The 27962-nt window shown below is 38.7% G+C and overlaps 1 long non-coding RNA gene across 3 annotated transcripts in view; it reads left to right on the top strand.

Moving 5' to 3' along the window:
- The window catches only part of LOC106038971 (uncharacterized), a 62907-nt gene that overhangs the window by 10174 nt on the left and 24771 nt on the right, over positions 1-27962 (top strand). For 2 of the 3 annotated variants that reach the window (XR_010833732.1, XR_010833731.1), the window contains exon 3: positions 14887-15040. This is a non-coding gene — a long non-coding RNA (uncharacterized lncRNA). Of the gene's footprint in view, positions 1-13017; positions 13813-14886; positions 15041-27962 lie in introns of those variants that run through there. The other variant, XR_001208943.3, reaches the window with a different exon arrangement.

Below are 27962 nucleotides of genomic sequence, written 5' to 3'. Positions count from 1 at the left end.
CTGTTGGTTTAAACCAAAATGTAAAATGTTGCTCTCCAGATAGCCTTCTCAATAAAAAAGTTTGCTTGCTTTTGTGGATCTGTCACTTTGGTTGCACTTAATTACTTTCTCTAGTTAGTGCTGCATTAAGTTTCCCATTTTGCAAGTACTTATATGTGCTCAAGATTTATCTGGGTCCAAGAGCTCTGCTGAAGTGAGACTGAATTTTCATTTAGCAGCATAAATATAAAATACATGTTTGCCAAGTGTGCAGGAATTTTACAGGAAATTCTCCATTGTTTGGGATGTTTCTGTGTGCATATACGTACAATCTTTCACTTAAATATACATATATATACACACACACATGTACATATGTATCTTGAAAGACTAAAGGTAAAAATACCATTTCCCAGCCACCTTGCTTGTGACTTCCATATTTCTTACCTGTTTTTGTTTGGTTGACCATATGTCACTTAGACACTTTCATAACTATTAAAAAAAAAAACCACAATCTTTCATACCTTTATGAAGCATATTCTTTTCTATGCATGTACTTGAGATAGGTTTGGAAATAATTATATTTTCACTTAATTTTTGAGCAGTGTAACATTTTATTACACACCTAAAAACATGACTAAGTGCCCATATGAAAGGTGCATTTTAAAGTGATAAAGACCTGGCTTAGTAATTATATGTGTTAGATACTCTTACATGGTCAAGTAGTTGAGCAAGGATTGCAGGGCTAGGAAAACAAACTGAGGCAACTTCTAAGATCTTATTCATGCTGGCAGAACTTTATCCTAAGAAAAGTTGAGATGTTTGGTTCCAGAGTTTTTCTTAGATGTGCTTTCTTAAATGCAATTTTAGATTATGACTGCTTGGTTGTAATTCTCAAAGGACTTTCCTTTTCAAGTGGACACCAGGAGCTGCCTAAAAATAAAACTGGCTCAAATTCCTGGAGATATTTTTTTCTCTTTTTGAGTTACAACTTAACTATACAGCCAAATGAGTCAGTTTCATCTTCTCCATGTACAGCTGGTGTGGTGGAAAGAAATGATCTTTTCAAAGAGCCATGACAGTCATAGTTATTTTGTTATTGCAAAAGGATGAATGAGGGAGGAAAATGAAAGAAATTGGGAACAAGTCTAGGCCAAAGATGACTAGAAGTGTGTTAATTTACAGTAAAAAAAAAAAAAAAAAAGGAAGCCTTAAAGCCTTGTAACTCAACATTTTGTCCTTGCTGTACACTGTTACCGGCATGTAGATGGCTCTGAGAACCTGAGTTTGTGAATTCACTTTTAAAATAAAAAAAGAACTTCATTAGAATTAACATTAAATCATCGTAGACCTTTTGAACTGTTAAGAGATGAGTAAACCTGATTTATAAATACACAAATCATGTAGGAATGGAAACATCACTATGCAAAGTTTCAGAATTTGTTTTTTAAAATCAGGAGACATACTTGTTCAGTCAAAGTTGTGCCTAACTTTGCCATATACTTTTAACCTGCACAGGTAACTAGCACCTTGATTCTCTGTTGAATTCCCAACAGCATTCTTGTTTTATCTTGCACATTGTTTTAGTAAAACCTGTTTTACGTGGCTGTCCAAGTGACAAGGGGAAAATAAAACACACACACACACAAAAGTGTATCTTTTATAGGCAGTTAATAATGGATGTTCTTACTGCTTATTTTGAGCAAAAATCTGTTAGATTTACAAGTAAAGATTTAAACTATTTAGCAGAGATCGTCATTAGAATTATAAATGCTTGACGAACCTGATCTCCTTCTAAGACGCTTGACAAATCTGATCTCCTTCTATGACAAAGTGACACGCTTAGTGGATGAGGGAAAGGCTGTGGATGTGGTCTACCTTGACACCAGTAAGGCTTTTGATACCGTTTCCCACAGCATTCTCCTCAAGAAACTGGCTGCTCATGGCTTGGACTGGCATATGCTTCGTTGGGTTAAGGGCCCAAAAAGCTGTGGTGAATGGAGTCAAATCCAGTTGGAGGCCGGTCACTAGTGGAGTCCCCCAGGGCTCAGTACTAGGGCCAGTCCTCTTTAATATCTTTATCGATGATCTGGATGAGGGGATTGAGTGCACCCTCAGTAAGTTTGCAGATGACACCAAGTTAGGTGCATGTGTCGATCTGCTCGATGGTAGGAAGGCTCTGCAGGAGGATCTGGATAGGCTGGACCGATGGGCTGAGGCCAACTGTATGAAGTTCAACAAGGCCAAGTGCCGGGTCCTGCACCTGGGGCGCAACAACCCCAAGCAGAGCTACAGGCTGGGAGATGAGTGGCTGGAAAGCTGCCTGGCGGAGAAGGACCTGGGAGTATTGGTTGATAGTCGGCTGAATATGAGCCAGCAGTGTGCCCAGGTGGCCAAGAAGGCCAACAGCATCCTGGCTTGCATAAGAAGCAGTGTGGCCAGCAGGTCTAGGGAAGTGATTGTCCCCCTGTACTCGGCTCTGGTAAGGCCGCACCTCTAGTGCTGTGTTCAGTTTTGGGCCCCTCGCTACAAGAAGGACATGGACGTGCTCGAGAGAGTCCAGAGAAGGGCAACGAAGCTGGTGAGGGGTCTGGAGAACAAGTCTTACGAGGAGTGGCTGAGGGAGCTGGGCTTGTTCAGCCTGAAGAAGAGCAGGCTCAGGGGTGACCTTATCGCTCTCTATAGGTACCTTAAAGGAGGCTGTAGAGAGGTGGGGGTTGGTCTGTTCTCCTACGTGCCTGGTGACAGGACGAGGGGGAATGGGCTAAAGTTGTGCCAGGGGAGGTTTAGGTTGGATGTTAGGAAGAACTTCTTTACCGAAAGGGTTGTTAGGCATTGGAATGGGCTGCCCAGGGAAGTGGTTGAGTCACCATCCCTGGAGGTCTTTGAGAGACGTTTAGATGTTGAGCTTAGTGATATGATTTAGTGGAGGACTTGTTAGTGTTAGGGCAGAGGTTGGGCTAGGTGATCTTGGAGGTCTCTTCCAACCTAGACGATTCTGTGATAAATCTACTTTGAAGTGTTATTTAAATCCTAATTGAATTACCTCATATTGGAAAAGGGGTAGGAGGAAGGTCTGCCTTTTGTTTCTGTCACTGTTTATTCTTTTGCCTTCTATGCCCTTTTCTTTTCAGCTCCCCAGGGGCCTTTGCTTACAGTGCGATAGTGACATAGTGACATTGGGTGTATCACAAGCAAATACAGTAGTTTGGCTGTAATCTTAGCTCCTACTGTCCACACAGACTCATGAACTCTCTTCTCTTAACCTTGCATATTGGTAACTGAGAAGCTCGGAAGGACAAATGAGATAGAAAGGCAAGTTATGTACCATAATGGGCTTCTATTTTTCCTTGCTTTTCCAAAGTGACAAAAAGAAACATCACCCCAAAGACCTAAAATCGTTGCTGCCAGTTCCTATTGATGATTCCTGGATTAATACTTTGGGTAAGATTTTACTTCTACTCTTTCTGTCTTCTGCCTAGCCTCCTAACCTTCCATGCCAGGCACAGGCAGAAGTGCTTAAGCAGCTATTCCTTTCCCTGAACTAGATTATGAAATTATACAGCTGCTGAGTAGGAGACACTCTGTTGGCATCGTTGAATGGGAAGCGAGAGTCTAGACAATAACTAATGGCATGTCTGTGGATGATAATGGCTCTGCATCTTCACTGGGCTTTGGATTCCGTAGGACTATGTCTAACAAAGAAGAATATATGGAAGAACTGAGCTTGTTTTTCTACAGTGCGTTTGTCTGGAGCCTTTCTTGGATATAGCAGTGCTGTGGGCTTGCAGTTGCTGAAGTGAAGATGAGTAGTGAACTGATGAGCAGTGGTGATCAGCCATTGTATGAGAACTTCAGGAAGTTCATGCTGTGTGAAAGCTTGGCATCTCTGATCATTTCCTATCAGCTTAGTATTGGACAACTATCTATTTTGGAACACCTTGGAGGAAAGTCTAATCTGCAAAAGTTGTTTGCTGTAACTTTATGGGAGCCTTCTAAGAACCCAACATTTTGCTTTCTTTCTGTGCACAGTTTCCAAAATACATGGGTCTCTTAAATGGGCATATAATTACATTCATTATTTCCTAGTGCTAATGCTTCAACTTTAGAGGTACTGGAAGGCCTCTTTCATCTTTGTAGAAGATATTTTCATACAATAGAGTGCAGAGCTGAGGTGTTGCATCCTGCAGAAATACTTTGAACCACAGCTGTGCTGGAATGGACAATGGAGCTTGGCCACAGTGAATTGTAAGAGATGGTTCCTTGTTATTGTGTGTCTGAATGCATCATGATCTTTCCTGAATTATGAGACTCTTTACTAGATGTTTGGGCATAGGAAAGAAATGCCATAAACAAGAAGGCAAAATGTCACGGCAAAATGTCACAGCAAAATGTCTGTTGGAGTTCAGAAAATGAAGTCAGAAACAGATTGCCTTCATCTTGAAGGCAAGGCCTATGGAAATTAGTGTAATGCAACTATAATAATGCAGTGTAACAGGAACACGTGGTTATTAATAGAAATGGATAGAACACTAGTGTTGTTTCTAAACTATTTTCAAGCAGATCTGTCTCCATTTCCTGGCTGCATGACTGACAGAGCTGATGAATATGGTGCCTGAGCTAGGGTGCATGTTTTGTTTATTCTCGCTTGCTGTCACTGGACAGTTTGGTTGCAACCCTACGATCTTTTGAAAAACAGCAACAAAAAAGGGCCGTCACAACTGTTTGCATCTGCATTTCGTCATTGTGTCCCTCTCCAAGACCAACAGTCATGTCTGTTGAGAAATCCTCCAGGGAACTCTTCCTCTAAAACTCCTTGCAGTCCTCCACCAGAATGAATTTCCTGGAATAAAGCTTCTTTGCTCATTTCAAAATCCATGTTTATTTTATGGGTGATGGGCCTTTGAACAAACCATAGCTGATAAGGAAAGTGTGGAAAGCCTGTATACTTAACTGGGGTATAGCTTGTCTGCCACATTTCTGTTCCTACAGTTTTGAAAAACATTCCTGCCTTCTATTCCCTTAGCTGTGACAGAGCTCACTTCCAAAAGAGACTTTTCTGCCTTCCTTCTGCACTGGAAAGATGTTTCCCAAATTACTTTCTTCAGCATTGCTACCCTGTAACAAAGGCAGGTATGTGGGTGGCTGACTTGTGTGTGGTGGGAAGCAGTAACTGAATGTGTGCTTAAGTCAGATGCCCTTGGAAGGCATTAGTGGGAAATGTTATCCCAGATGTGAGTCAGCACCAAATATAGAGTGGGAAATGAGGGAGATGCTCCGTTTTGTTGTTTAGCAGCATTGTCTCTGGCAGCTGATGCAAAAACTGAGCAGATCATGGTCCTGAGTGAGCTGCTTTGTCTTGCAGTATTTATACCAAACTCAACTACTGTCTTTGCTTTAACTTCTTTTTTTTAATGACACCTATAGATAAGTATAAAGTACATTGCCAAATTAGAGGAATTCTGCAGTGCTTGTTCCAGAGCTGTAAACAATGTTACATCATGAAATCACAAATACAGTAAAAGCTGAATGAAAAAATTAGCCAACATATATATTTTTTTCAGTTGTTTTTGCTCTTTTCATTTGCTGCTGCTTCAAACACTGTATATTGGATGCAGTCGATTTAACTTTTAACCTACATGGGGGTATACTAAATTTTAAACTGCTCAACTTGCTTAACAAGAGGGCAAGAGAAGAGAGAGGAGAAAAAGTGTGAACAGCAGAGCAGGCATGAAGACAACAGAGTTGACTTCTGGAATTGCAGCTGGAATGTTGTGGAATTTGATACAGATGGAAAATTGAAGTTTAAAAGTGTAAAATTTCCAGTGTGGGTGCCATTTTGAGTAGGCTGTGTGGGTGGAGAATGGTGCTAAATGCCAAGCAGACAAGTAGAACTGAGAGTCTCTTTCCAACTAGTAACAGACAGCTAGCAATGGAAAAAAAAATAGTAGTTTAAATGTCCCAATGCAGCTGTTTTGTAATAAATCACTAATAGTTACTGGTAAAGCTCAGCTCATCAGCATTTGCTGCCTTCTTGTCCATAGTACTTTTCCACAGTAGTTGCAGTATGATTCTTATGATATTCTTATTTAATGTCTTACTCTACATGGTCAGATAGTTCGTGCCACTTTGAAGTCTTTTTTTTTGGTCAGACCACATGACATGTAGCAGGTCAAAAGTGTTTTTGAATATTCTGGGTAACTATCATTCTTCAGTTTAGAAATGGCATTACTTCTAAGAATCAAGTCTCATTCCTTATAGTATGGGCACACAATAAGAGTGTTACTGGACATCTCTTCTGCTTCTTTGTTCTCAGATCCTCAGTTAAATTTCTGATGCTTTGGTTTGGCATCAGGCCGAGTTCCAGGAGTGGATCTTTCCTCTTCATTTGCTCCAGATGTATTTCATGTGTATTCATGAGACAATCCTTCAGAAAAAGAATGAGCATGCAGCTCTCCAAAGAGATTGCTAAACAATTCATAATTAACAAAGAAAAAAAGGGGGGGGGGGTGGCAGACGGACATATTTAAGACTTTGATGCCTTATTGCTTCCTTCAGATCCATTTTGCTCCAGTATCATGAAGTAGCAGTGGAGTATATTCCTTCTGGTCAAAGGAAGAATACTTCTGGAGATACTTTTTGCCTTTTCCAGCCTATCACAATGCCATATAGCGTATCGACTGGTGAGAGGATATTCCTGGAAATAGCATCATGGTCTAGCACCACCACGTTTTACTGATTCAGGTTATTGTGTTTTCACCTTCAGTATCCATTAACTGAAGATCTCATGAAGCTGCTGTATAGTGCCAGTTTGCCTCATCAATACTTTGTTGTTGATCATGGGATCATTCTACATTATACAACCTGGATCAGCATCAATACTGAAATGAATTTGTAACTTTTGCTATAGTTTATAATGGACATTATGTATTCTGAAATTCAGAGATTTACCTGGAATCGGATTATTCACAAATAAAATAGTACTCACTTGTTAGAGTAGTACTGTGTATCTTATGCAAATGTCAGCTAGACTTTGAGAGTAGAATTTTTATTTCTTTGGAAGCTGCTATTTCTGTGTTTGTTTATTCATTCTTTTGCACTTTCTTCAGATTTTTGCTTGAAAGAGAAGCATATAGACCTGTTTTCATTTAAATTGTGAGCAGTTGAGGTTTTTCAGGGAAAAGCAGTTACAAACAGACTTAAAATTGGAAATCAAGTCATACCTACTCCTCTTCATTCTTTAGATGGGCTATTTACAACAGGTTGCTTTTCCTGTAGGAAGGGGCTGCAGTAACTTTGAAGAGACAGTTTCCTACCTTGTGAGTGCATGACAGTAATTAGGTTGCCTGGTACATTAGCATACGGAGGAAAAGGGAAAGGGCAAAATTATTTTGCTTTTTAGTCTGTGAGTACCGAGGGTGTACTTGGCTAACTTGTTGATCAAAGGTAGGTCCCAAATGATGTGACAGCATCTAATAATCAATACAGACACATGGCCCTTTGATGGTAGAAAACCTTTATAATGATTGGCCCAAAACTTTTGTTCCCTCACCTGAGGCTTTAGAAGAAGCTGTAAAAGCTTTTGAATATTTATACATGTAATTGTTTTCGATCAAATTTGAATGAAGTGGAGGTCATTAGTAACAAGAAAGTGCTTCTTAATTTTTCAGAAGATTCTGACTATCAAAATGCAGAACATTTCTGTTGTAATGGGAGCAATTTGAGGGAGAGGGAGAAAGAGAGAGAGAATATAAGGCTCATAATCACTTGTTTTTTATTGTTCTGAAATGACCTTTTTGTTAGTCTTCAGCTTCTGTCAGGAAAGTTTAGTTGTAGCAATTATGTCCTCTATGAAAGACTACAAGAATTTCTCATGGCAGTATTTAAAACTCCACTGTTTTCCAAAGCCAGAAAATAAGACTTTTTTTTTTTTTAAGTAGTTCATACCAGAAGTGGAGAGGACTCAGTTCAACAAGCTTCCCAAATTTATAGGTGGTTCCCTTCAGAGAGACCTGACACTGTAATGCACATGCTAATTACCTCTGTGAAAGAAGCACACATGCCGTTGTGATTAAAATCTAGAATTTAAGAAAAACACTGGGAGTAAGGCAGCAATTGGGATGTCATTTGAGGTGCAAAAGCAGTGAAAGTGGGATGGGTCTGTAAATAAACAGAAACTATAACCATGGGTTTTTGTTCATAAATAATGCCAACATCAGTTTTTTTCTTCCACTGAATCATAAATTATAACTATAATGGTTGGAGGAGGGAGGTTGGTTCTTTATCCTACACATTTGTAAAGGATTTGGAATGCAGTCCTGGTGCTTCCAAGTCCTCCTGCTGCAGCTGGAGGAGAGACGTTGTAATGCTCGTGTCTGCTCACGACTGGCTGTGTTTTGAAACCATAGCCTGGGCAAAGGGAAATGCATAATTTTACCACCTCTCCCGGCTGTCGTCAGAAGAAACACTGACTCAGACACACCTGCGAGTCAAAATTCCTCTCATTTCCTTCCTGCTGCCTGGTAGTAGCAATTTACCTTTTTCCCACTTCAGCCTTTGCTGCTGTTCTCAGCCTCTGCATTTTCTCACTTAATCTGAACAGGCAGAGAAAGTGAAATTAATCTGTCTCTTACTGTCCTCTTCCACCCCACCTAATCTAAAGAGGGGTGGAAAAAGTACTCTTAATGTGTCCTTGAGCATAAAATTTGGATAGGGAGTAAAGAATTATAAACGGACTTCTCTTTCTTCTCTGTACTGATAAGTAACCAAGTCATTAGGTACATCAACAGGAACTAGACTGAAGAAAATCAAAGGTCATGATGCTTCTTAAATGCAGACTCTTACACAAGCTGCTTCTCTGAAGGATAGCCCTGTGGTTTATTTAAATTAGCTTGCTTTCTTCTTGTTTCACAAGCAGTTGTTCTGTCATCTGGTTCTGTTGTCATGTAACATTTTTACCTTCTAGAACATAATTCACTATTCATTTAAAACCTTCTTTTAGAAGTACATATTGTTTTAGGTTAATTTTTCAAACACAATCCATTAATTTTGATGGTTCACTTCTTGGTTGTCTGCCGTCATTCCTCCAAAGTGAAAGAAGTGCTGTATACCTCTTTTGCTGAGATGTTTCATGTTGGGTGTCTGAAATAAGAGATAATTTAAGAAGAAAAGCATGTCTTTCCATTGATAATTGTAGTGGTAGAATACCTACTTAGACATGCAGGCAATAATCTCTAACAAGCAAAAAAAAAAAAAATCCTACAATATATTTAGACATCAATAAGAAATGAAATGAGTTAGCAGCAGGAGAAACAAATGGTCTGTGGTTAATTCGATCACTTCCTTTGCTACAAAAAAAAAAAAAAAAAAAACAATCATCGAGTTTTAGAAGGCTTATTCAAATGTGACAGGGACAGCCCCTAAGCAACAGTAGTAGGAACATCCACTGCTAATCATTTTCTTTGCCCATTTTTATTCCAGCCTACAATTGTTCTGCTTCACAGAAAGGAAATATGACAAACATGGTTTTGTTTAAACAGTGACAGTTGAGCTAAACGTTCAAAAACACATCTGCTAAAAATTCTTAGTGTTTTAAATTTTCATTAAAAAACAAAATATAATAGAATTTGGCATATGCAAGACAGCTGACAAACCTGCAGAAGTTGTCCTTGCTTTGCTTTTACTTAGCACAACCTGTTTAAGCTGGGCAATAATGGAACAAGAAGGAAGGGCATTGAAATGCTACAAACCTTTTGTTTTACAAAAAGAGTGGGGCAGAGTCAGAGACTCATTTACAGGTGTTTGGTTCCTTGAAATTAAGCATGGATTGAATTCTAAACTATACATATAAATTTAATTTGAGATGAACCTGGAGCTGAAAGAGGCCTGTATTATGGACCAGATTTTGAGTCAGATTGAGAACAGAAAGCTTCAAAAAACAAAAAAAATAAAAAATTACCATCTAAACCAGAATCTGGTAATGACAGTCTAAGAGATTGTCCCTGGCAGATCTGAAACAACTCTGATCCTGTTTCAGTATCTGGGCTAAATTTGGCTGCTGTTCAAACTGCAGATTAAGAGAGAACATCCATGGCTGATTTTTTTTTTTTTCATTTTAAACAGTTCATTCATTATTTGATAATCAATCATTGTTTCTCCCCACTCCAGATCCCAGTGCTTTTGTATCATGTGGCCATTTCATTGTGCATTACCTTTTTCCAAAATTTTCCTGTTTCAAATTGTGGATTTGGTGTGTAGAGTTTCTCTTTCCATTTGAAAGCAGTTGGAGTATCTCTCTGCAAGCATATAATAATAAGACCTGTAACCATTTTTCTTTGTAAGCACTTAACTCAGATGTTGGTTGAAAAGTTTGGCATTGCTCAGCAAACAATCCTTTGGGGTGCTCTGCTAGGCTGAGAGACTGAAATGAAGGTAGTCTGCCTGGATTTGGTATTCATTCATGTGTCTCCCCTTCAAAGGATCGTCTTCCTGGGAAGCTTTTAAATTCATTGCTTACTTGGCATCACCACCAGCATGCAAGAGATCTTGGAATAGGTGAGTGCAGCCCACTCACCCACAATCCATGCTGAAGAAGCTCAAGAGACATAGGCAGAAGCTACCAAATTTGGATGGTAAAAAGACTAACAGAACTAGCCATTAGGATTCCTAGAGCAAAGAGAGTTTCTGCAGTGTCATGCGTCGTCTTACACATGTGAGGATCTGTCAGCGGATACATGAGGACATCTGTTGAAAGCTTTGTGAGGTGAAGCCTGTTAAACTGATTACTAACAAAAGATCACTTTTGCTAATGGTAACATGCTTACAGTGTGTTATCTTTGCATTGCAGCAAGAAAAATCTGCATATGTCAGTAGTCTCTGTTATATATCTTTTGCTGTATTTACATCGTGGGACAGAATTCTGATATTTATTTCATTTAAATTCTTTACTAGGTATTTGTGCATCTTTACCTCTTTTAGGATGTGGGACCTAATTTTGTTTCTGTGTGTGGTTTTTGTTTAAGAATCTTTCATGAATTTGCTTCGGACAATGCTGGCTATCTTCCACCTATATTCTGTGAGGAAAGCAAACATTTGCAACTGAGAAGCTGCTTGTATTCACAGGTATTCTTTTCTGAAGCACCTACTGCTGCGTAGTTGCATGTGTTTGGGGTCTTTTTTTGTTTGTTTGTTTTCCAATGGCAATATTGGACAGCTGCATGGAAAGTGTGAAACAACTAAAGTCAGGAAGAAACAGGATAGTCATTACATTCTTTTTCTTTTTTTCTCCCTTTTTCCCCTTCTCATTTCCACTATGTTGCATATAATTTAAAGACTAACGTACTGAATCTCCAAGAGTAGGTGGAAATATTGAGGGCAACTGACACAAAGTTTCACTAGTAACAAGTAATTATCATCTATAAACTCTTCCAAAGAACTACTTCTGTCAGATGAGTAACCAGTTTGCGAGAAGAATTGCTGCAAGCAGCACATAAACCACGACTGTGGTACAGTTAAAAGGAGGTATGTTACATTGAAGGATACATCTTATTGGGTATTCATAAATACATTAACAGATTATGTTCCTTTAGTGGGCTATTTGTAATAGTTTATTTTCTGTGCTATTGCTGTTTATATTATTAACAAGCTCTCTTTACACATGAGCTCATATCCTCAATTAAATTGGAGTCTGCATCAAGCAGCACCAGGAGAGGGATTGAGAGTCTCTTTCTCCCCCTCTTCTTGGGACATTTACCACTGTAAGTTACACTTCGGGAAGTACCTCAGGTGTAAGTTTTTGAGTGCCATCTGACTAGGTGTGCTTACTTTCAGATGGGATCCAGATCCTGGGATGCATTACATAGACCATTAACGAATGCAGACATTCTTTTGAGAAGCAGGAAATGGTAGCAGCTGAAGAGGAATGTATTTTTGTTCTATTGAGGGTTGAAAGCATATTTGCAATGCCCAAGCATGGTTTTTCTGCTTCCATTTTGATTTCTATTGTTTGTTTATATAATTTTGGAATGAGTCTGTGCATGGTTTTCTCCATGAATTCGGCCATCAAGTATTTGGGCCAAATTCATGCCTGCCAGAAAATATCTTATGGATGCATGATTTTCAAGGTAGGCATGTACAGCTTAGCGGTCAAATGCTTAAAAGCTCTTAATTTCATTGCATTTGGAAATCTAAAACTTAGCGAAGGTAAATAACTTGTGATCTCAAATGACAGAAAGCGGCAATAGTAATACACTGTGAAACTAAGTGTTGCTCATATTTTTAAATATATAATGATACATATGTAGTACTTTTGCAGGCTTTGAAAAACTTATAAAAACAATAAAAAAATTGTGTCAGCTGTGGAAATCTTATGGTTTCTTTAACCACATACATACTCATACCCTTAATAAAGAGTGTACATTCATGTTCTAAAGAATTTCCCTGGTCTCTGACAATGCGGCTTCATGAAGATCTTGACTCAGATTTTAAAAGATTCCTGTGGTTAATTTTCAAGAGTGTCTTCAACTTTGGGGCCCTGAGTTCCCTTTGTAAAAAGGAGTTAGGAACCCCTATTGAGTCCTTTCTGTTAGGTTATTTATATTAAGTCATGAGTCAGTGTTACAAATTTACCTTATAAAATAATTTTTTTATCATATACTTCAACTATGTGCATAAGCCTAGGCTGGGGCACTCACATGCAGGTAATTATCAATGTGTTTGACAGGATTGACATGCAAAGAAAACAAGAAAATTGGGAATGTGTGGTGAACACAGTTCTAGCTCTTTGCTAGAGGAGATCCTGTTAAAGATTTGTCCATGTGATTTGCAGTAGTGAGTGTTGCCAAACTCTTCTGGTCATCCAGTAAAGCAAAGCATGTCCATCCCTGTGTGAATGACCAAGAGGTGAGTGAAGAAACTCTTCAGCCTTTACCAACAAACCCAATCCAACCTCAACAGTCATTTCAGTTACTGAAGTCCTTGTTTCTTTCAAGGAATGCTTACTGCTCCAGTGTCACCATGAGCTTAATAAGGCCTGGAATACCTAATTGATCCTTTTTCAATAAAACTTTCTTTGTCTCTCGGGAAAGCTGTAAGGAAGCATAGTGTGTATAAAAGGGCTTCCTTCCAAATTTAAGTGAGAAGAAAAATACTTGTTTATGTACAAAGATAGAATTAACTGCAAATCTTCCCCTTCTTGCCCCTCTTGTTTGTTTTAATTCCGTATCTGGCATGAAAATGACAGCAGGAAAGAACTCATGTTTCCTGTGTACTCACACAAAGGGGGTGGGAACCTGTAGCATCAATGCATGCCCTTCTTAAGCTGTCAAGACAAACACCGAGGCATTTCAAGATCTGTGTTCAGTCTTTAGTACTCTTCATGAAGTTGCTAACAAAAAGATACTTTCTGTTTTTTTGGAGCATAACTTTGTATGCTGCTGAAGACGTGGATGCTGAAATTCAACCTCTGTTTTTTCACAGAGCAGTTGTAACAGCTGCAGTTGCATTTTCTTGACACTGTTCCACAAGTAAGACTTCTCCCTGACCTTTGGGGACCACTTACTTTAGGAAAGTGGAGAACTTGGTGTCAGTATTTATTCAATCCTTGGACTCTTTTCTAAGGTTATGCAAGATGTCGTGGTAACATTGTCATAGCAACCACCACACACTTGAAACTGAATGCTGACCACCACTCTTACATACAGCAGCTTTTTCTTTCCTACTTGTATGGATTGGAGCTAGTGACCTGAGCGTAGAAGTGCTTTGTGTGCCAGTATTGATGTGCTTAGCTGAAAGCTAATTTTATTATTATATAATTGGTGGTGGCAGCGTAAGGAGGTAATTTCATGCTAAATTTTGATGTGCAAGTTAGGTACCTATTTCTCTCAAGTGAAGGGGGGAATTAAGCTCATGAAATTAGTTTTCTGATTTGTAAGAAAGTGTAAAGTAGCATAATCCTTCTAAATGTGTGCACTGTAAAAGTCCCTAGTGCTTATGTGCAAAGAGAGAGCATTAAGAAGTCACTGAGTAGCTACCTATCAGCGCTTCAACTCTTTCACAATCGGGAAAGGTGCCGTCGCTTTGGCTCCAAGATCTTTAGGACTGGAAAACTTCTATTTGTTTTTAAAGATAGTGGCACATTTTTAATATGCTTTAGGCTATATTATTCCTCTTGTTTTAGGTATAGGGTTTTGATCAGAATCTGGTCCTGAGTCAAGTGGTATATATGCTTATGATACTATGCAAACATTTCTTTTATTTAATAAAAGAATTTATTGGAACGCACCTCACAGGTATTTGTATTTTCAAGAGCTCCTGGAGAATAATGGGTGAAGTCAAGAGGAATTTTTACAGTTTTATAGCAATCCTGTTCCCTCTGGAGTCCTTTCATTATAATCTATACTAGTGTATTATAAGCATCCCCATATCCATTCCATCTCTTGATTCATTGTAATTCATTGTGAATTAATAAAATCAGTCTTCCATTTATGTAGACAACTGCATAATTTCTGAACATTTTAATGGTTTGGAATTGTCCCACAACATGGATAGTTCCTATGTAGTGCATGTTTCTACTTTTTTGCATGTGTGTGTGAATGAGTATGTTTTGGTTCCGCCTTAACATTTACAGGAATGGGAAACAACAATGCTATTACTACTCTGGGCCTGGATTATTTTTTTTTTTTTCTCCCAGACAGAGCTCCCAGCCATGAGAGAGAGTAGTAATCTGGTTGTCTTTCTGTTAGTAAGCAATTTGAAAAGCTATACCTTCTTGAAAGAGAAGTAACTTCCAGCACAGTATAAGGACATGAGTTCTTTCTTGTTGAGCAACAAGTTTTTTCTAGTAGGGACTGTTACTTCTGTCTCCTGGAATATTCAAGTCTAACAGCTTTTTACTTTTTTTTTCCACAGCACTTCTGTGTGCAGAGAGAAGTTAGGCTGCTCCCAATCTGAAAACTTGGAGCAAACTGAATGTGCAGCTGAATAGAAAGCAAGTCAAACTGCGGGAGTATTTTATCACCACCTTTGTAAAACAAAAAAGTCAGGCTGGAATGGAGTTCCAAAGGTTGGTTTCTAAGTTGCATTAGTTTTTAATTAGTGAAAGAACCAAATGAGTTACATAGTCACTTGTTTATGAAAAGGAATATTTACTAAAACTGTGTAGATACATTTTATATTAGACTGCCACTTTGATTATAATTGTGGGTAGTTTTTGAAATTTTGCTTTGTTTTAAAAATATACTTCAATAGGTGTCAAAAACAAAAATGCCTTGATAACGAAATTTTCCATCTCAATCAACTCCATTGACATAATAAAATGAATAGATTAAAGATTTTGATTACCCAAATGCCATTTCATTTTATACTACAGCAGCTGTTTAGTCACAGCCCAGGAACAGTATTTCATTTTAGGGAGGTTCTGAAGTTATTTCATTCTCTCCCTCTGCCTGTGTAATATTTCTCTTTAGTCCTAATCTCAAAGGTAAATAATAATAATAATAATAATAATCCACTTATGCATTCTTTGCTGGACAGTGAACCCCTAGATCTGGTTTTCCCCATTTAAGAATCTGACTAAGGACCATATCATATTGTCCATTGCAAGGGGCAGGAATGAATTGTCAAAAAACATGGCTATTAGTTTATGTGGAAAGGGGACAGAAATAGCAACCTATGAAGTATTTCTTACCAAGTAGGAGTCTTGTTATACCACACTTTCTCAAGGGAGAGGGGTTCTGTGTGATTTTGGAAAAGGTAAATTCCTGCCTTACAAAGAACAGTATTATCATCTTAAACAATTGTATTGTATGTCATACAATGCCTGATGTAGTAACTGTTCTCAAAGATCCAGCTGTGCTGAACCACATTATTACTGAATTCATTTTTAAAAGAAGTTCTTAACTGTAACAGCAGCAAAGAAACACCTTGAAAGTATGTCTCCTAAATGCCCCAACAACAGAAGTAAAATTATTCTTGCAACTAATGATTAAAAATTGCAGCCTCAATCAAAACTATGATAGTTGAGTGTTTGGGGCTGCCTACTACTGTCTGTTTTGGAATAAAGAAATTAAACCCAACACAGAGATTGAGGTAGGAATTTATGAACTTTAAAAGTCAGGTGGTCACAGAATCCGTAATTCCTAAACAAGGAATCTTACGGGGGAGGAAGTTCTATGGTGCACAGAATATCCTAAGCCACAGTTGGGATCTCAAACTGTGATCTCAGCATGACTGGTTCGTAAAGTTTCAAGTATGCAGAAACACGTTAAACAATGCGTTCCACACTTTTTAGCCCCGCGTGTCTAATCTGTGGTGGTTTGCAAAGGAGTTGCTGCACTGGCAGGAATACGTTCAAGTAGTTCTGTGGCAATGCAATGTATTTTTGGAAGTTGTCCTGTCCTTTTATATATCTGCAACCTCCTCCCTTCGTTGAGAGGAGACATTATGAAGTCTGAAGTTACAAATCTCTTATGCAGAATATGAGCCTCGCAAAGTAAAGGTAGTTGTTCATCTTGGAGGGGGTACACTTGAATCCAAAACTAATTTGTAGGACAGAAGCAAGGCATTAAGCTCTTTATGTTAATAGGAACAAGAGTTTTTCTGCCTGGAACATGATTCAACAGAGCAGTCAACCATTTCTTTAGCTTTGAAGATGCTGAAACGGACCCTGGGTTAAAAAGAACCAGTTCCCAGCCTGTCTCTAAAAATAGTTGCTTAGGGCTAAAATCTGAGTTTCCTTTCTTGAAGGATCCTGGGGGATCATTGCTGTGGCCAGATCTGTTAGCTGAAGATCCAAAGAGACTCATTCTCCCTTCTCAGTTCTTAGTTCAGTGCTGCCTGGTCTTAAGATTTTCAGTGCAGACTCTCATATTTTGAGAGGGATTGCACTCCCCTTAAATAATATGGGAATCCCATTTTTCCTTCTCAAGGGTGAATGGTGTAAGGCACATTGCAGATTGTGGTTGTTGTCAATTGCCATGTAAATTAAGGTCATGCAAGTACCTTCTACTATTTTGTCTTCCCTTTCATTTGTAGTCTGGTTACTAGTAAATATTACATATTCTGTGAAATGTCCTAAAAAACATTACTTTTTAATTTTAACAACCTTTTTTTCCTGAAGTGTGCCAGTAGCTGTTTTTATTTTGATATCCACATTGGGTCCAACAAATTGCTGCTTGAAGCGGATTTTAAAGTATCTATGATATCAGCAAAGTGTAACTTTGAAAAGTTTCTTGCATGAGTTCCAGGAGCTGTAGGGCAACTGAAGTAATAAGCAATGATGACTCATAAGGAATAAGACAAGCCGAAGTGGGAATTTACAGGAAGAGCATAAGCTATGGCTTTGCTCCTCTGTGACTTCAGGGCTATTTTTGTTAGTGGTGAGGGAACTTTTGCATGCCTAGACAGAAGGAAAAACGACCAGGGATACAGATATTCTTAAAGAACAAGGTAGGTGTATGGACTAGAGTGTACTAACCACCCCCGTATTTTGGTGCAGCAAGAACCAGGAAGTAGCCCACTTCTTTTGCTACAATAATGGAATCTGCCGGGGTTAAGGTACATCCAGGTGCATTCTCAATAGTTATAGCTGTTGCATCATTTGCAATAGAACACTTCAAATTAGAGCTACTGAAGAAGTTACTGTCCTCAGTATGACTGGACCGTGAAAGCCCCTATCCCGATGTATATTTTACTTTAACTGGAGTAGAGGATTCAAAACACTATGACTGGTGTCTTCCCAAACCTTGTGTTACCCACAGAAAGAAGCATATGCAGAAGGTGCTATTGAAATTAGTTTTAAAAAAAAGACATTACTGCTTGCAACAAGCAACAAAAAAATAACCAAGTAAAGCTAGATTTAATTTTCTCATTAATACAAAATCCCTTTTATTCCTATGTCTGTCAAGTTTTCTGAAAACTCTTTTAGAGATGGATAGAACTGATCTGTAGCTGGCGAGATTCAAGGTGGATGTTTGTTCTGTATATCTGTGAAAGTCTTGCAGCCAAGAAAGATTTGATTATTTGAAAGAAAAAAAAAGGAAAAGTGAATTTTAATGAACATCATAAAATAAACTTTCTTGCTACAACAGCTCTCTTCTGACTCCCCACTGTGAACACAGCAGGGAAACATCTACCTACAGCTGCCCTGCATATAGCTTGTGTTAGCATAACTCGCCCACACCCACAAAGGCATACAAAACTATTTCCAAGGCTTTTGCCTTGTGCTGGCATTGTGCCATCCAGGAGTAACAGCCAAAAGGAAAAATTCCTTTCAGTGACATTCATTGACCTAAGCCAGAAACAAGGTAGAAAGATATGCTTTTCTCTTTCATGCTTGTGAAGGTAGAGGCAGTACCAATTTAAACTGTGACTGAGACTCTGCAATGATGCAAGTCTATCTTACTACTTCAAATTCAGTGATGCAACCTGAGTTTACATTAATTAACTTTCAAGGACTCAACCAATTTAAAGCTTTTGGACAATGACAATTATTTGAAAACATCCCTACAGGTTTATTTTCTTCTTTTACATTTGCTTGCTATCTCCATCTCATTCAAAGCAGACAGGACTTGTTTGCTTCTCTCTTCTCTGGAAATTTGTGCTAGGAACCATCGTTAGAATCAGAATCCTGGTCTAAGAGTATGATGAAAAATGTTGCACTCCAAGCTGGAAATCGGAGAGGAAAATGTTCATGTATACGTAAGAATTGTGCTTAAACAGCTGATGTTAACCTTTTAAGGGAAAACTTTAAACTTGAGACGCAACAGGTACCTTCTAAGTTTCCCTTGGGGATAGTGTACTCTTCTGCATTTTGCTTCTATACAAACAGTTCAAAATTTTCAAGTTATTTTGTCAGCTGTACAACCAAACAACCTTGCATGGCATTACATGTTCTCCCTCCCCAGAGAGATCAAGCCCTGAATGCAAAACCAGACAAGTAAATAATGCCAACATGTAAAACTAACTTGTAAATACATTACAGAATCACAGAATCACAGAATCATCTAGGTTGGAAGAGACCTCCAAGATCATCTAGTCCAACCTCTGACCTAACACTAACAAGTCCTCCACTAAACCATATCACTAAACTCTAAATCTAAATGCCTTTTAAAGACCTCCAGGAATGGTGACTCAACCACCTCCCTGGGCAGCCCATTCCAATGCCTAACAACCCTTTCAGTAAAGAAGTTCCTCCTAATATCCAACCTAAACCTCCCCTGGCACAACTTTAGCCCATTCCCCCTCGTCCTGTCACCAGGCACATGGGAGAATAGACCAACCCCCACCTCTCTACAGCCTCCTTTAAGGTAACTGTAGAGAGCGATAAGGTCGCCCCTGAGCCTCCTCTTCTCCAGGCTAAACAATCCCAGCTCCCTCAGCTGCTCCTCGTAAGACTTGTTCTCCAGACCTCTCACCAGCTTGGTCGCCCTTCTCTGGACTCTCTCGAGCACCTCCATGTCCTTCCTGTAGCGAGGGGCCCAAAACTGAACACAGTACTCGAGGTGCGGCCTCACCAGAGCCGAGTACAGGGGGACAATCACCTCCCTAGACCTGCTGGCCACACTGCTTCTTATGCAGGCCAGGATGCTGTTGGGATCATTACTTTTGGGCAGGTTTTTTTTGGCACTTTGTGGGGCTTAACTGTACTTCAGTGAGAAGAATGTCTTCTGGTGTGAACTGAAATTATACCTCTATGCCACAATGCTTTTTTTTTTTTTTTTGGGTGGGGGCTGGGGTCATAATTCCTTGTGGACACCTGAAGGAGTTGCAAAATAATAAAATTTAGGTGAAGGAAAAATTCCTTCTCTTAATTTTTGTTGTTGTTGTTGTTTTTCTTTTCCATACAGTCTCAAAACGAAGGTCACATTTTCTGGCCTTTGGCAGATTGTAAGCATACTGGAACACTTCACATTACATAGAACATATTTGTCTGAAACGATAATATCATACCTATAGTCTGCTGCAGGCTCAAAAGTAGCCTGTGCCTCAGGTACTGTTTTATGCCTTTGCTTTTGTTGCCACATCCTTGTAAGTCTTCAAAAGGGAAATGAAATTATCCTATACTGAAGAAACACCATACAGAGGAAACTTCATTTGTTAGGGCCTGAATTCTCACTGAAACCAAAGGCAGGTATCTTACTGGCTTGAAGAAAGAGGCTTTAATCTATCCTGGTTTGTTAACTATGGAAGGAGCATGAAAGAGATGCCTTGTATCTGAAGAGGAGGTGAAGGAACAGCTAGTGCAAAGAACACAAAAGTCAGACTAATATGTGGTTGTATCTGAGCTTGGAGACCACAACCATCTTCAAACTTCCAGATCTAGAGGAATACTTTGGCTGCAGCCTAAAAGCTGTGTGTACATAAGCTCCCCCAAGCCAGCCAATCTTCCCGTGACCTGCCAGAAAACAGCAATGTAGGCATGTAACCAAATTAAAGCCAAAACTTTCAGCTCAGTCCTTGACCTGAGTAGCGAGTGAGGATCTGGACCCTGGCATTTATATGTGACAGTTTATATGCAGCCAAAGTAAATACTGTAGTTAGAGGTCACGGGGTTAGATTTTGAAAAGTCCTGCATAAGATGTGTCAACTGTGTTCATTCACCTAACTCCCTTGGAAATTAATGCACAAATACCATGAAGAACCTGGACAGAGGTGCTCACCTTCATCTTCAAACGCCATAAAGCTGTAAGATTTCTGAATCTGAGTTGAGGCTTATGGTAGCATGCCGCAGAGGAAGTTGGTTGGGAGTGCTAATATACTGCAAACAGGTGTGGATCAGGAAAAGTAGCACCAACAGTCATTAACACAAAACAGTAACAAAAAGAGTTACACAGATTTCAGAAAGGAATGAGAAAAGATTTGAATTTGTAAATTTAGAGGAAGTAGAAGAGTTCACAGTGAAAAATGCTAAGTGTACCAGAACAGTAAGTTCTCTTACTGCAGATATGGAATAAACACTGCTACATTCATTTTCTGAGGGAAGCACTAGGAGGTCAAAACTTGATATTCCTATCTATTGATCTAAATTTAGTTTTCAGAAGTCCTTGCCTCGTATACACTTCCTTCTTCATCTCCAGATTTAATTCATTTTCCTGCCAATAAAAAAAAAAAAGTAGAAATGCTGAGACAGTTGATGGTTACAGAACATAAACTCAGAGTGTTTATGCAGCAAGGAGAGTTATCAAAGAAGAGGTATTCAGACCTCAAATTATCGAGTTCACCACACATTTGATCAGATGCTAGATAAATATGAAACTTTGTAGAACACAGTACATTAAGAAGCAGTACAAGTCATTTTGTATTTTAATATACCAAACTTCCTCATTATTTGGCATAGAAAGCCTAACAAGATAGCAGAACATCTCTATAGAAAGATCAGCATGGCTTACAGAGAACATTTTTTTTTGAATCAGTTACTAAAACTAAAAGAATTGAATATATTCTATCCAAATACACATGAGGTAGAGAAGCTCATCAAAACCATGGAAGGATAAATTTTCTCACCTATTTAATACATTTAAACTTCAGATTACTGAAAGACATAGAGAAATGTTTCTCTGATAGGCAGGATTAATGCTAGTTTTGTCACAAACAGTAATGATTACTCAATGAAATTGTTTTACTAATGAATATATAGAAGAAACTTTGTTAAACCAGGTGTTTTGCACAATTTTAGTAAGACATCGGTGCAGTCAGCATTGGCAACATGAGGCCTCAAGGTTGGCTACTCAGAAAAAAGTCAGCCAGGATGTCTGTAATTTATGGAAGACTTAAAAAAAATAGAAAAAGAAAAAGGGTTCTTTTGATGAAATCAAAGCTACCTACTTCTTCTTTGCACAGCTGTTCACTTTTTTGGCTAGCTGCATTTAAAGACAAAAGCCAAGGAACTAAACTTTAAATAAGTATTTTGCTCAGTCTCCCAGTAGTCGTTATATCACTAAGGAGAAAGAAACTGCAGACACCTTTGTTCACTATTATACAAAAGCTTTACAAATTAGAATCAGCTCTAGATCCTCATGCCATCTCTAGCTTCCTTGACAATCTTCTCTGAAAAAAAAATACAGAAAATTCAATTTTGTTATAACGTTTTTCTATCACAGAAGGAGCTATAATATAAACAACTAAACCACTAAAATCCCCAAAGCGTGAGGTCCAAATGTCTTCAGTAAGGAATTTTATATCCAATTAAGAATTTTTTTTTTCTTTCAGAACAGAATGACTTACAAGTTGTAATGCTCATTTCTTTAAAAATGAGCGATATATACTTTCATTTTAATTACTGAAGTAGCTCGTGCTGCCATCTCTTATGGTTTAGTTTCTTTGATGATGTTGATGCTGCATTTTTGCAAGACCTAATTTATAAAAGCATCCACACTTCAAAAAAGTTAATGAAGACACAATGACCAACATATTAGCTGAGGATGTGGCCTCTCTTTCTCAAAGTAGAAATAGTGACTACAGTATCACAGCACATTCCTGTATATACTCTGTCAGCCTGTTACGAGCAATGCAGCTTTCTTCTTTTAACACTAAAAGTTGCATAGAGGCCATGCAAGAACAGAAGCCACCAGAGAATATGATGCTATGGTCTGAATAATAAGTTTAGTCTGGAGCTATTGCAGAAGGCAGAGAAATGGTCAGATGCAGTCTTCTTCCTCCTTTTTTCTCTGGGTTGCTGTTCTGGAACAAAGATGCCAGACAAAGTACAAACGAAAACCAATCACTGTGCTAATACTGTTTTAGGATCTGTTTTAGATAATATAAGAGTAACAACAAAGTTACCCTGTAGATTCTGGCTAGAAGGGAGAGCGGAAGGGTTTCAGAAGGGACTGAACTACACCATTTCTTGAAGTCTGTCCTAGCCATGCCTTTCTGTGGTCACTTATAATTGAAATAATCCAGAAGCAGTATGAGAGATGGAAACAGACAGTGCTTGTCAAATTCACGGAAATGCTAATTACTCTCCTGTGAGGAAATTCAAGCTAAGGTTAATTGGTACAGAGCATAAAACAGAATTTTACTTTCTGGAGGTACAGATCACCCCACAGTTCCATCTCTCATGGATGAAATTCTGGCGAGGACATAGTCAATCTCCAGTCTGGCTTTTCAGGTACTTCAGCAGCTAATTGGATTTTAGTGTGTTTGATGATATACTCCCCACATCAGAAGAACGGCAAAACACTTAAACAGGGTGCCAAATTGATGAGACATTATTTTCACACAATTGGCCTAGAATGAACCATTTTTGCAGTAATTTGCGCCACTTACTTCTGTTTTCCTACTTCATGCCTCAGTTAAATCTATCCCATGATCAAGCTTAGTGATTTATATGAGTAGATTGGTATCCTGTTCCCACAGAACAGGTATCTGATCTTTCAGATTTTTTTCTCATTACAGAATTAATGAAAGTGAAATACTTTTCCAAATATTTTCATAATTGTACCTCACTGTTTGCTTAATTTTCCTTTAAATAAAATCTGTAGTTCCGCAGGATATGAACACCAAGTATATTCTAAGCCTCAAAGAAAAGCAAATTTAAGTACCACTAATGTCAAGAAAAGTAATTCTGATTGCTATATTCTTTATCTGTCATGAGTAGACAGATGAAAATCTATGATAGCAATTTTGCCTTTAAGGTCATTTTATTTTATTTTTTTTAACAGGCTCTGTACTAATTTTTCCCCCAGAATGACTAACAGAAGTATGACCCTTGTGCACCTTTTGTAGTTAATTAATTAGGTCAACTCTAACCAGTAAGCCCCTTGTCAGGTTATTTCTATTAGTCATAAGGAGCAATTGACCTTAAAACATTGAAGCCAGGTAGATGAGCCTATTCCCCCAGGTTTCTTGGTTCCACCCTTGTTAAGTGAAATATGCCAGGTGTGGATTATTTGACCTTTGCTGTATGGGAAGCATGAGGAGTGGAGGGAGGAAATTCCCCAGGGGAGTTTGAGGCTCAGGTTATCTAGGGTGATTTTCTATCATAGTGAAAGTAGACTCAGTGTTCCTCAGTAGGCTGTTGTTTCTTCATGTTTTCTACCATCTTTTAATCTCTGTGAAATAGTTCTAGAGACTCAATGAGCTAGTTACGTTTGTGGTGCCTCCTCAGTACAGTAAAACCCTGGTGGTACTACTTTACTGTGAAGTAGTTTGGAAGTGACTCAAGTTCAGAAGCTGGCAGGTCAGTGTTCCTGGGCTCTACAGTTGTTTAATGTTGAGGAGTTTAAGTACTTCCTTCACCTTGTCTGTTTTCAGTGAAATTACTTACATGGATTTTAAGCTCCCTTCCCAGCCCTAAAAACAACCAACCAAACAAAAAACCTCAGAAGCTCAAGTGCATATAGGTAAGCCTTACTTTGAAGAATGTTCTTAAATATTTGTTAAGATTGAACAACAGTCTGTGTGAAAAAAGTGCCTTAATGTGAATTCAAATTTTGTTTGTGTTAAATAAATACAGATTTGGATAGGTACTGATGGCGTTATCGTTATTTTCACTAAGTGGAAATTGTGATAATGTGCTGTTCATAAAAGAAATGCTGTTTTCACAATATGCAAGTCAAAAGCCTTTAAGTTACTAGAAGTCATAGTTTCAAGGAGATAATTAAAAGAAAGAAATTATTGTTGGACATCTCCCCCTAACCCCTCCATAGATTGGCTCACTGAAGAAAAAGTATGAAAGGTGTAATTGTTAATAGTTTCTGAGGTAGGGTCAGGGGAAGATGTTTTTTCCCACTTGTTCACTCTCCCTTTCTACTCCTCCAGGCGAGTTATGGTAGCTTTCCAAAACTTCAACTATCCTTGGGATGTTCACACCAGAATATTCTTATCATTATCTTTCCTGAATGTACTTCAGGTTTTGTCTAAGGTTAAACTACAGATAATGTGTTAATATCCACATATCCAGATGGAGTCAAGTATACATGACCCATGTGGTGGGCATTTGTACAGAGTGCACTATCATCATATGCTAGCTCATTGGCAGTAATGACCTGGAAAGACCATAAGGAACCCACAGTGGATGAATGGGCTAAACAACTCTGGCAGTATGAAGAAAGTCTCTCCACTTTGCTACAGGCCTGCATCTTGGTTGTGGAGAAACTTTCTGAAGAGGTCCACCAACTTAAAGAGAACTTATTTTCATCCCCACCTGTACAAACCAGTGTCTAAGATATCGGGGTAAGCATCCTTCTGTGCAAGGAAGATGATAGAGTGGGTATGCACCCTGTGGCCCCACCCCCGTGGTTTTACCTATGTGACCATGGAGAGGACATGAGAAAATGGGATGGAAGATCTACCTCGATGGTAGAGGCACGGGTATGTGAGCTGCAAGGAAAAACAACTGGGGGGGAAAAAAGGAGTTCCCTGAGAAACTTGCTGCTCCAACTTCGAGCGGGCAGTCCCCAGATCTGTGCTTTCGACTATTGGGATCTCAAACTGTCTTCTCAGCTTGACTGGCTCATAAAGTTGCAAGTATGCAGAAACACGTTAAACAATGCGTTCCACACTTTTTAGCCCCGCGTGTCTAATCTGTGGTGGTTTGCAAAGGAGTTGCTGCACTGGCAGGAATACGTTCAAGTAGTTCTGTGGTAATGCAATGTATTTTTGGAAGTTGTCCTGTCCTTTTATATATCTGCAACCTCCTCCCTTCGTTGAGAGGAGACATTATGAAGTCTGAAGTTACAAATCTCTTATGCAGAATATGAGCCCCACAAAGTAAAGGTAGTTGTTCATCTTGGAGGGGGTACACTTGAATCCAAAACTAATTTGTAGGACAGAAGCAAGGCATTAAGCTCTTTATGTTAATAGGAACAAGAGTTTTTCTGCCTGGAACATGATTCAACAGAGCAGTCAACCATTTCTTTAGCTTTGAAGATGCTGAAACGGACCCAGGGTTAAAAAGAACCAGTTCCCAGCCTGTCTCTAAAAATAGTTGCTTAGGGCTAAAATCTGAGTTTCCTTTCTGTTAGCTGAAGATCCAAAGAGACTCATTCTCCCTTCTCAGTTCTTAGTTCAGTGCTGCCTGGTCTTAAGATTTTCAGTGCAGACTCTCATATTTTGAGAGGGATTGCACTCCCCTTAAATAATATGGGAATCCCATTTTTCCTTCTCAAGGGTGAATGGTGTAAGGCACTTATAAACCATTGCAGATTGTGGTTGTTGTCAATTGCCATGTAAATTAAGGTCATGCAAGTACCTTTTACTGTTTCATCTTCCCTTTCATTTGTAGTCTGGTTACTAGTAAATATTACATATTCTGTGAAATGTCCTAAAAAACATTACATTTTAATTTTAACAACTTTTCTTTTTTCTAAGTCTGCCAGTAGCTAACAAGGTAGAAAGATATGCTTTTCTCTTTCATGCTTGTGAAGGTAGAGGCAGTACCAATTTAAACTGTGACGGAGACTCTGCAATGATGCAAGTCTATCTTACTACTTCAAATTCAGTGATGCAACCTGAGTTTACATTAATTAACTTTCAAGGACTCAACCAATTTAAAGCTTTTGGACAATGACAATTATTTGAAAACATCCCTACAGGTTTATTTTCTTCTTTTACATTTGCTTGCTATCTCCATCTCATTCAAAGCAGACAGGACTTGTTTGCTTCTCTCTTCTCTGGAAATTTGTGCTAGGAACCATCGTTAGAATCAGAATCCTGGTCTAAGAGTATGATGAAAAATGTTGCACTCCAAGCTGGAAATCGGAGAGGAAAATGTTCATGTATATGTAAGAATTGTGCTTAAACAGCTGATGTTAACCTTTTAAGGGAAAACTTTAAACTTGAGAAGCAACAGGTACCTTCTAAGTTTCCCTTGGGGACAGTGTACTCTTCTGCATTTTGCTTCTATACAAACAGTTCAAAATTTTCAAGTTATTTTGTCAGCCGTACAACCAAACAACCTTGCACGGCATTACATGTTCCCCCCCAGATAGATCAAGCCCTGAATGCAAAACCAGACAAGTAAATAATGCCAACATGTAAAACTAACTTGTAAATACATTACTTTTGGGCAGGTTTTCTTTTTTTTGGCACTTTGTGGGGCTTAACTGTACTTCAGTGAGAAGAATGTCTTCTGGTGTGAACTGAAATAATACCTCTATGCCACAATGCTTTTTTTTTTTTTTTGGGTGGGGGCTGGGGTCATAATTCTTTGTGGACACCTGAAGGAGTTGCAAAATAATAAAATTTAGGTGAAGGAAAAGTTCCTTCTCTTAATTTTTGTTGCTGTTGTTGTTGTTTTTCTTTTCCATACAGTCTTAAAACGAAGGTCACATTTTCTGGCCTTTGGCAGATTGTAAGCATACTGGAACACTTCACATTACATAGATCATATTTGTCTGAAACGATAATATCATACCTATAGTCTGCTGCAGGCTCAAAAGTAGCCTGTGCCTCAGGTACTGTTTTATGCCTTTGCTTTTGTTACCACATCCTTGTAAGTCTTCAAAAGGGAAATGAAATTATCCTATACTGAAGAAACACCATACAGAGGAAACTTCATTTGTTAGGGCCTGAATTCTCACTGAAACCAAAGGCAGAAATCATTTTCATTTGAATGAATGCATATGTGGCTTTCAGGTATTTATTCATGTCTAACTGTCAACAGCCCTTTCCTGCTTCTCCTGTTTTGGACTGTCTTGGGAAAACCAAGAAAAAAGCTAGAGGGTCTGATCTCAATGTCTCTGAGGTTTTTACACAACAGATAGGGATTGAAGCTCAGCATTATCCAGCTCTTAATACTTGGAAGCGTTGGCTCTGGGTTCTGTTTTCTTTCTTCCTATCTGCCTCTCACCTTTACAAAGGTCAAGGGATCAAAACAGATTGTGCTTCTTTGGGAAGTTATATCACTGAGATAATGACAACAATGTTATCTTCCATCCCTCTTGTCCTGACCTGAAATGAAAATTTAAGAAGTGGCCATGGGCTTCCATTACCTACAGTAAATCTTTTGGATCAGTAGGGATCTGTTCTGCTTTTATGAGCAC

The sequence above is a fragment of the Anser cygnoides genome, chromosome 1 (assembly GCF_040182565.1).
Source record: "Anser cygnoides isolate HZ-2024a breed goose chromosome 1, Taihu_goose_T2T_genome, whole genome shotgun sequence".
NCBI lineage: Eukaryota > Metazoa > Chordata > Aves > Anseriformes > Anatidae > Anser > Anser cygnoides.
This window is presented reverse-complemented; position numbering and strand designations above follow the sequence as displayed.